This window comes from Cucurbita moschata, unplaced genomic scaffold (genome assembly GCF_002738365.1).
Source record: "Cucurbita moschata cultivar Rifu unplaced genomic scaffold, Cmos_1.0 Cmo_Scf00087, whole genome shotgun sequence".
Taxonomy (NCBI): domain Eukaryota; kingdom Viridiplantae; phylum Streptophyta; class Magnoliopsida; order Cucurbitales; family Cucurbitaceae; genus Cucurbita; species Cucurbita moschata.
This window is the reverse complement of record NW_019268603.1, coordinates 483,560-493,927: the sequence shown is the minus strand read 5'-3', so window position 1 is coordinate 493,927 and position 10,368 is coordinate 483,560.

Sequence of the window (10,368 nt, the reverse complement as noted above, 5' to 3'; positions counted from 1 at the left end):
ATCAAAATCAATGCTTTAATTTCATCCTCGAAATTAATTTCCACCGATCTCAGTTGACTTACAATTATATTGAATTCATTTATATGGTCTACAACAGATCCACCTTCAGACATCTGTAGATTGAACAATCTCCGCATCAAATCACCTTGTTCATAGCCGACGGTTTCTCGTACATATTTGACAATGCCTTCAACAGATCTGACGTTGTCTTCTTCTTGATGATGTTGAACGCCACGTTTCTGGACAACGTCAATCGGATCAACCCTAAGGCCTAACGATCCTTGAGCTTCCACTACTCCATGATCATACTATCCAGCTTCACCTCCAACAGGGGTTCGTGAAGATCTTTTTGGTACAGATAATCTACAATCTGCATCTTCCAGAAATCGAAATCGGATCCATCGAACTTCTCAATTCCAATCTTTGAACTTTCCATCTTGACAGATCGTGGTGACTTCTGCCTTGCTCTGATACCAGTTACTAGGATCGATACCAGTTCTTAGCTCTGATACCAATTTTAGGATCGTTCAATAACACACACTCGATCAAGATGAACGCAAAGAATAGGAGAGAGAAAATACAAGAAGGAATATTGGCTAAAGGTTTTACATTGATGACAGAGAAGGGAGAAAGTACATTTTGATAACACTGGCTAATGAATATATATATGGTTTCAATTTACTAAATATAGCTTCCAAAGATTTAAACCTATAATCTACCAAATATATCTCTGTCAAATATTTACCAAATTTCTACTATATATATATCTATCTAGGCATCAGGCTCCATATTCCAACATTTACCAACCCTAGTAGTAATGTTCATTATTGAGTATTTTTAAGATTAAACATTTTTTAAAAAATATCGTTAGGTGAAGGTAAAGGCATCCTAATCTAACGTAAAACCATCCTAATCTAACGATATTTTTCAAACTTTCACAAATATTCTCGAACTCTATACATAATTTTGATTAATCTTCTCAATCCAAAGCTTAACATTAAAAAATGTATTTGAATTGATAAATGGACTGTGATAGCAAAGAAGACCAAAGAAGAGGGAAAAGCATAAAGTAAAGCTAATATTGGATCCCTGGGAATGAAGCACTATCAATATTTGAATCTCGTGTTCCCTCTAGTGGAATCCTACTCTACCCAATATTCTTGTCTTCAATTGAATTTGTCAATAATAATAATAACGAAAATTAAGATAAAAATAAGACACGTCAATTACCCGTCTAAAAATCAATGTATTGATCTCTTACTTTATAATTGTAATAATTCTTATTTCTTAACGTTATATCAACATTTGATATTAACGAACAAAATAACTACTTTTAGAAAAATGATGCTTTGTCCTTGTTGGTTGAAAAACGATAAGAACTTTCCAATGCTGATCTTTCATGTTGTCTACCCTAAAAAATTGATAGATATGAGTACGGGTGTTAATAGGCCAAGATGAAGACGGGAACCCTCATCTTAGTACTCATACTTCAAATCATGAGATTGAACACAATAAATTAAAGAAAGACATAACAAAAGATGAGGGAGGATTTAAACATTAAATAGTAAGCCTAAAAAAGAAATTTCCCATATTTGTGTTAGCCCACCCTTTGTTACTTTTAAAAAAGCAAGCCCTATAGACCATTTGCATAGGTTCTAGGCACTTACTTAAAATGCCCTACATATTAGGCCTTTTGGTAGCTTGTTAGCCATTGATGTCAAGTACCTATACATTAGGGTTATTTATTTATTTATTTATTTATTTATACATTAGGGTTCTTCTTTTTGTCAGACTACATCACGACTTACCACCACCTTCTTTGTCAAAGGATCGTAGAGCTTGTATGCCTTAGAGGTCTCGCTTACTCCAAGGAACACACACTTCAAACTCTTGTCCTCAAGTTTCTTCCTTTTTCTCATCAGGAACGTGTGCACATGCTATGCACCCAAAGATTCTAAAGTGGTCTACTGCAGGTTTTCTTCCACTCCATGCTTCTTGTGGAGTCATATTTCTAACAGAAAAAGTAGGGCTCCGGTTGAGAAAGTGAACGGACCACACAACAGCTTCTGGCCAGAATTCCTTCAGGACTTCTCCTTTATTTAGTAAACTTCGAACCATGTTGAGAATGGTCCTGTTTTTCCTTCCGGCCATACCATTTTGTTGTGGTGTATATGCTGTTGTTAATTGCCTCCATATGCCCTTCTCTTCACAAAATTGAATAAACTCTTTCGAGCAGAATTCTCCACCTCTGTCAGTTCTTAAAGCCTTGACTCTTCTTCCAGTTTCTGTTTTCATAGTAGCATAAAATTTTTTGAAGCAATCAAAGGCTTCTGATTTGGCGTGCAAGAAATAAGTCCATGTTTTCCGACTAAAATCATCGATGAGGGTCATGAAATATTTCTTGTGACCATTTGATAGTGGAGAGATGGGACCACATATGTCTGAATGAATCAACTCCAAAATTGCTTGAGCTCTTCTTGATTTTCCAGATGGAAAAGAGTTTCTTTCATGTTTTGCTACTACACAACTCTTACACAACTCTCGCAAATTTCCGTTGGTGGAGTAATATCTGGCAACCCAGTTACCATCTTCTTTGAGGACAACGTCTTTAATCCTTTGAAGTGTAGATGACCATACCTAAAATGCCAAAGCCAGGTGGTATCTTCTTTCTTCACCATCAAACTTTTGGCAACAATATTTAACGTCAACGGATATAGACGGTTGGTGGTCATCTTCATTTTAGCAATCGATCCTCTTTTGGAGTCATAAATTTCACATTCATCATTTTAGAATGTGATCACATACCCCTTTTCTTGTAACTGACCGATACTAAGTAAGTTGGCCTTCAGATTAGGAATGTAGAATACATTAGAAATAGACTCTACAAAGCCATTTCTAGTCTTGATATCTACGGTTCCTTTCCCCATCACTTGGAGAGTTGAATTGTTGCCAAGAGAAACCGTAGTATGAAAATTTTCATCTAGAGTTGAGAAGAATTCCTTACAACCTGTCATATGATTGCTGCATCCAGAGTCTACGACTCATACACCTTGATCTGCAACCTTCATAGCATGGAATGACATTAATAATGTTTCTTCTTCTCTTCTTTCCACAAAATTGGATTGATCTCTTTTCTCCTTTTAGAGCCTGGTATAGCATTCATTTTTGTAATGTCCAAGGCGTCCACATCTGTAACATTCCACCTTAGACTTGTCAAAGTGTCTCTTGCCTTTGTTGTCATAATCGTTTCTGACTAGGTCTGCTGACCTGCCAACATCTCCACTTCTTTCTCGACTGCCTCTCTCACGACCTCTGCCTCTTCTTTGCTCTCTACCTCTAGAGCTTGAAGTTTCACTTGGTGTGGATATCTTTAAGGCTGTCATCTCCTCTATTGCATTTGTACGATTGAGCCTCTGCTCATGTACTAACAGGGAGCTTTGGAGTTCATCTATTTGCATCTCTTCGACATTGTTTGCTTATTCGATAGAACATACAATGTAATTGAACTCGCAAAATCTTTTCTACGACCGCAACATCTGTGATTGAACCACTATGCATCCTCATTTTACTTGCAAGACTTATAACCTTGCCAATATAATCATTCACCGTTTCTCCCTTTTGCATTTGGAGAATTTCAAAGTCTCTCCTAACTGCCTGTAGTTGAGCACGTTTTACTCTCGTTACGCTTGATACTTCCTCCTCATAAAATCCCAAATTTCTTTGGATGTCTTCTTTTGAAGCATTGTTTCCAAGATAGTTCTATCAATGGACTGAAATAAATAGTTCTTGATCTTCAGGTCCTTCAACTTCAATGCTGCCAACAGTTGCTGTTGACTAGCTGAGAGTACCTCGTCTTCATTTGGCTCGTCATAACCCGTTTCCACCATATCAAAGAACTCCTTTGATCTGAGAAAATTTTCCATCAACATCGCCCAATGATCATAGTGACCATCGAACCTTTGGATGGCGGGTTGAACGTAGCTCTCAACTTGTTTTTCTGCTGCCATTTTTTTTCTGCTGCAAGATTGCTCTGATACCAGTTGTTGGTGACAACCGAAAACTGAGGTGAGATTGAGAGGAGGAGTGATTTGAATGATGGGGAGGGAGGTCCTTTTATAGAGGGATTCCCGGAGTTGGTTGAGATTTTTGTGGATGAAATTGAATTCACCTCCTCCTTCTCTTTCGTAGTAACTAATTCAAACTTCTATTATTAGTTTCAACAGCTCCACACTGCTCCATTGTCGAATAATCGTCTACTTATCGCCACAATAAGCCTAGTGACATAACCTGCGACCCGAACTAAAACAGCCTTGAAGCCACGTCGACTCGGGCCAAACACTCAGTCATGGCCCATCTGCTTATCGCCTCACTAAGGCCAAAACCATCACGCTCAACCTGCGATGCCTTAACCTGACTCGAAAGTCTACGCCTCAACCCGAATCGTAGCCCGTGTACGGTCAACTCCCCACTGCCACGTGTCTTGTCCTCAGCTACAGACTCACTCGACTCGGCTCCGCTCTACGACTAAAAATCCAGTCATTCAGCTTGGGCCTCGAAATTGGACATTGTTACCTATGTTTCAAACCCTCCAAGAGTTGATTTTAACCTTATTTAATGCAATTTAGATTGGTAAGAGCCATTTTCCTTAGTTTCAAATTAAATTTAAGAGCAAATATTTAAATAAGTGAAGCTTCGCCATAAGTGAGAAAGAACCTGAAGATGAAGAAAAAGTGAATTAGAAAGAGAATGTCGGCTAGGGCCATCCAAGTAAGTGGCCTTACTATCGGCATTATTAGAAGTTTGTGGTATGCATGATAACACGTACCCAGTGGCTCTGTACGTGTCATATGTTTGATAGGTGTGATGTGTTTATGATATGATATGTCTATGATATGATATGACTATGACATGACATGTTTGATGATATGATACATGTTATGATATGCTTTATGATATGACACATGTGACGATATGGTATGTTCAACGATATAATATGTACATAACATGATATAACACGATGTATGACATAAATGACGCACATTAAAATGTTTTGACATGATACACAACCCCGAGATATGTTTTAAAAACTATGTTATCGAATGAAATGATAGGAAGGAAAATGGGAGGGGTTGTCTCACATGATTTAATTAATGAGAAAATGTTGGGACCTCATACATTATATTATGTCACATGCATGGGGATGTTTTCTCCATATGTTGGGACCTCATACATCCAATGACTTGGTTAGGATAGTCACCTAAGGGAATACGACTTTAAAATGACAAGTCTCATCCATGTTACATGTGCCGTTGCTGAGTATTTCTTAAAATACTCAAGTCACATGCTACTTTTATATGTCAGGTAAAGACAACAACATCACAAATTTCAAGATCATGACACATTTATAAGGTAGGCACATTTAATTTTGTAGAATTTAGGTTAATATAGGGTATTGCTTTTTTTATTTTACTTATGTCTATTTTAATTTTTTCGTTATATTGTTTTAAGATCTTTTTCTTAAACATATAAGTGCATGACATTATTTTCTGAAGATGTTTTAAAGGAATATTTCTGCAAAAATTGTCACGTCATGCCTGTAATAGCGACTTTAGGTTAGGAGAAAACTAGAGTCATTACAGTTGGTATTAGAGCTCTAGGTTTTAGATTATGTAAACTAGCTTACGAGGTAGGCTTGATGTGTTCCATGGTCCCACCGCTGATGCTCCATCACTGTTAGGTATGTCATGCGTAAGATAAAAAAATGAAATGTGTATATTGTTACTACTTGCCCATTAATAATATAACTCATAATTGAATTTGATAACATTGACTACATTGTTGTTGATTGCATGATTGTTGGCTTAATTATGTGTATGATAATATAGAACATTATGTAGTTTATGTTAGCGAACAATAGACTTAAGAAAAATTTTGTTGGTGTTAGAACCATGCCACTTAGAGAACGTGGAAGAGGACGTCGAGGAAGGATACGACCCCCTGTTAGAAGAAGGGGTAGAGGTATAGGCAACCCAACTCGTTAAGGCTCCGTAACACGAACTGACGCGGCTACGCCACCTCTTGTAGCACCAGCGGCTGGAATAGGCACCATGACTAATCTAATGTGGACATCATTCTAGGCCATGATGCAAACAATGGTGGCCACTCAACAAGCCAACAACTCGCAATCTACACGAGAGGCGAGATATTTACGAAATTTCAAGTGGTAAGACTTGCATCCCTTCACCGTAATGGTTGGAGACCCAACAGAGGTACAATTATGGCTATCGTCAATGGAGACGATTTTCTTAATAATGAGCTATTTGGACGATCAGAAAGTATCCTGTGCGTCAATTATGCTGAAAAAGGATGCACAATTATGATGGATGGATAATCGATTGGGAGTGTAATACCATGTACTTGGTTCAGAGAGGTATTTCTTAAGTAGTATTACTTGAAAGTAGCCCCACTCCAGAAACAACAGGAGTTCACCCACTTGACATAGGGTGGATGTTCTATTGACGATTAACCAGAGAATTTATGAGGTTGAAAATATTTACATTGTCACCGGTGGATACAGAGCTAAAAATGACTAAGAGGTTTGTCATTGGCTTGTGATTAGACAACCTTAATCCTCAGCTCAACGATCTAAGCTTTTGTTGAAGCAAAAACCCTTGAATCAAAGAAATTAACACCTCCTTATACAAAATTTGGATCAACCAAGAGATAAGACTAGAATTAGATTACATCGAAGATTTAGAAGCAAGATTTGGAACCTTGCTTTAAATTGAGTCACTTCACCATCGAACTTGATCAAGGCTTGATTGAATGGCTCAGATGTAATCTATGACAAGAATTGCATGAAACTTAGAAATGGATGCTCGGATTTCTAAGGGAAATGTCTCAATTTGAGATCTCAATTTCATTCCTCCACCATCTGATCTTTACATAATAATTTGTTGGTATTTATAGTCTCCGACAAAAGAAGTTAGTGGCCATGATTTAATTATGATCCCTTAAATATCCACCTCATACGAAGTCAATTTGACCCTTCCAAACTTTATGAAATTAAAAATAATAAATAAAGTTTTCTAACAACATGATGGTTGAATCGAACCCATCCAATTGTGTAGATGAAGAATGAATGCTTGTTGAATCTTTTTTACCTTGGATGGTGTAATAGATCTAGTTGGAACATTGTGATTCTTATCGGCTTGAATCTAGAAATCCATGGTATAGTTGAAGCCATAGATCCTACCATTTATGAGAAAGCCTTATAAGTAGCTAAGGCCATTGAGAAACCTTGAGATGAGGTGCATCGAGAGTTAGTTGTTAATATCGGGCCAAAACGACGGTATGAATAGAGGGACTTACATCGACAACCACCAGCTCGTAGAGATCGATATAAGGATAGACACCCTCCTGATATGCGAATAGATACCCTAGAGACCAAGAGAGGTTCAAGAGGTTGAGAAACCACTATACCGTGAATATGAGAAACAACATGGGAGCAGATGTATGCCAGATCTAGGGCTTGTTTCAGATGTGGTTATGAAGGTCACGTTGCCAAATACTATGCTGGAAGGAGGATGGAGAACTTAGTCAATCCACCAAGTGGAGCCAAGAGACCTATGCTGCCCACTCACAGGTAAGGCATATGCATCCACCAGTAGGGATGTTGGAAAATCTGACACAATGGTGACAGGTACACTATCCATCTTAAGACAATATGTTTTAATATTATTTGATTTAGACTCTACACATTCATTCATATTTGTGCCTTGTGTTAGTCAATCAGGGTTTGAATTAGAACCCTTCTTGCATGTATTAACGGTTGGTACCTTAGTAGAGGTAGAGCTAGTTGCTAAGGATAGAGTAAAAGATCGACAAGTAATAATAGCAGAATGAACCTTAAACATGTATCTAATAGTTGTTAGCATGATGGACTTCGACGTAACACTAGAGATGGATTGATTAGCTGAAAACCATGCCAATATATACTGTCACAAGAAGGATGTGGTATTCTCACCGCCATCTAGATCTAGTTTTAATTTCAAAGGCACATGTCCTGGAGTTATCCTTCAAATAGTTTCAATGATGAAGGCCAAGAGACTGATCCAACTAGGAGGGTGGGCCATATTATCTAGTGTAGTAGATACAAAAAGGAAAGAGAAGACCATAGATACAGTACCAATAGTGAATGAATTCTCGGATGTCTTTCTAGAGGATTTACAAAAAGTTCCCCCTTCCCCCGCCATAAATTTTGGTATAAAACTTAAGATGGGAACTAAACCAAAATTAAAGGAACTTAAGGAACAATTACAAGATCTACTGGACGAAGGCTTCATCCCCCCTAGTGTATCTCCTTGGGGTGCGACAGTGTTGTTTGTTACGAAGAAGTATGACTCGATGCGTTTGATTGACTATAGAGAGTTAAACAAGAGGAGATTAAAGAATAAGTACCAATTCCAACTTGGAGAAGCGACAGTATTTTTCAAGATAGATCTCTGGTCAAGTATAACCAAAATAAGATCAAAGAAGGGGATATGCCAAGGACAATATTCAAAATAAGGTACGACCACCACGAGTTTTTGGTGATGTCATTTAGCCTCACTAACGCCTTGGGGGTATTCATGGCGTTAGTGAATCGAGTATTCAAGGAGTGTCTCGACATGTTTGTCATCGCTTTCATAGATGACATCCTAGTGTACTCAAAGTAGGATAAAAAACACCAATGACACCTTCGAAAAGTCCTAACCATTTTGAAAGAGGACAAGTTGTACGCCAAATTCTCCAAATGTGAATTTTCGCTACGACGAGTCTCATTTTTAGAACACGTTGTGAAAGAAGAAATCTCAGTAGACCTCACCCAAGATTGAAGTAGTCACTAAATGAGATCACCTGACCACAATTACTGAGGTGCGCAATTTTCTAGAGTTAGCAGGATACTACCGTTGGTTTGTACAAGACTTTGATAGAATAGAGGTGCCACTCACACAGTTAACGAAGAAGGGGGCTCCATTTGTATGCAGCAACCCATGTGAGGCAAGTTTTTAGGATCTAAAATAAAGGTTAGTTTCGGCTTTAGTGCTAGAGAGCTCAAAGGGATATGTGATGTATAATGACACCTCCAAGAAAGGACTAGGATGCGTGTTGATGCAATACGATAAGGTTGTTGCATAAGCGTCCTGTCACTTAAAAGATTGAGAAGAATTACCAAACACATGACCTGGAGTTAGCTGAGGTGGTGTTTGCACTTAAAGTACTTCTTCACCCCGATTAAACATGAAACTACGGTAGATAGAACTAGTGAAGGACTACGACAAAGACATTCAATACCACCCTGGTAAGTCAATGTGCTTGCCGATGCTCTAAGCTGGAAAATGGCACATTCGTCGAGAGAGTCATGATAGGCAAATTTCGAAAAAGTCAGGATAGTAGTAGTAACTGAAGGAGTGGTAGCTTAGATGGCCCGACTCACTGTCCAACCCACACTTCGACAGAAGATTATTGAGTCTCAACAAGAGGATCCTAACTTAACCAAGATTTTGAGTCAATTAACACCAGGGCCAATGGAAAGTTTCTCCAAATTGTTGGAGGGCAGCCTCTTATGTAAAGGACGACTATGTGTTTCAGTAATGGAAGAACTAAAGAACGAAATACTAACTGCAGCTCACAACTCGCCATTCTCGATACATCCAGGCAGTACTAAGATATATCAATATTTGAAACAACACTTCTGGTGGTAAAGTATAAAAAAGAACATAGCAAAATTTGTGAGTAGATGTCTGGTGTGTCAATAAGTTGAAGCCTCTAGACAGAGGATGAAAAGGTTGTTGCGACCCCTAAGTGCATGGGAAAGAAAGTGGGAAAACCTCACCATGAATTTACCAAGAATATTGAAGGGATATACAGTAAGTAATTGTCGACAGACTCACAAAGTTGGCACACTTCGTACCTAGTAAATGGAGGGAATGAACTCTTTATCCATATAGTGGAAGCGTTGAGAACTATTTTGATTTTATTAAGAATTAAAAGAAAGTAATAAATATGAGAGCAATAATTCTACTTGCAGAAACCATAGCTTGCAAGATTTCTTTTCCAACTATGCAAATGTTCTTCACATTCCACAAGATCTTCCTTGTTATGACTCGAACACAAAGTCAATGTAATAACCCAAAAATTAAATAAAAGAAAAATTAATAAAAGGAAGGTCCCTCACTTCATTTTATCATCCAACTTGAACAGTTTGAGTCAGTTGGAAAATACATTTTCTGACGGCTCAAGATCAACATTTTGGCTGATCTGGCTGAGTTTTATACACTAGGACTCTTTCCTTCTAGTTTCAATTTTTCGAAAAGGTTAATATAA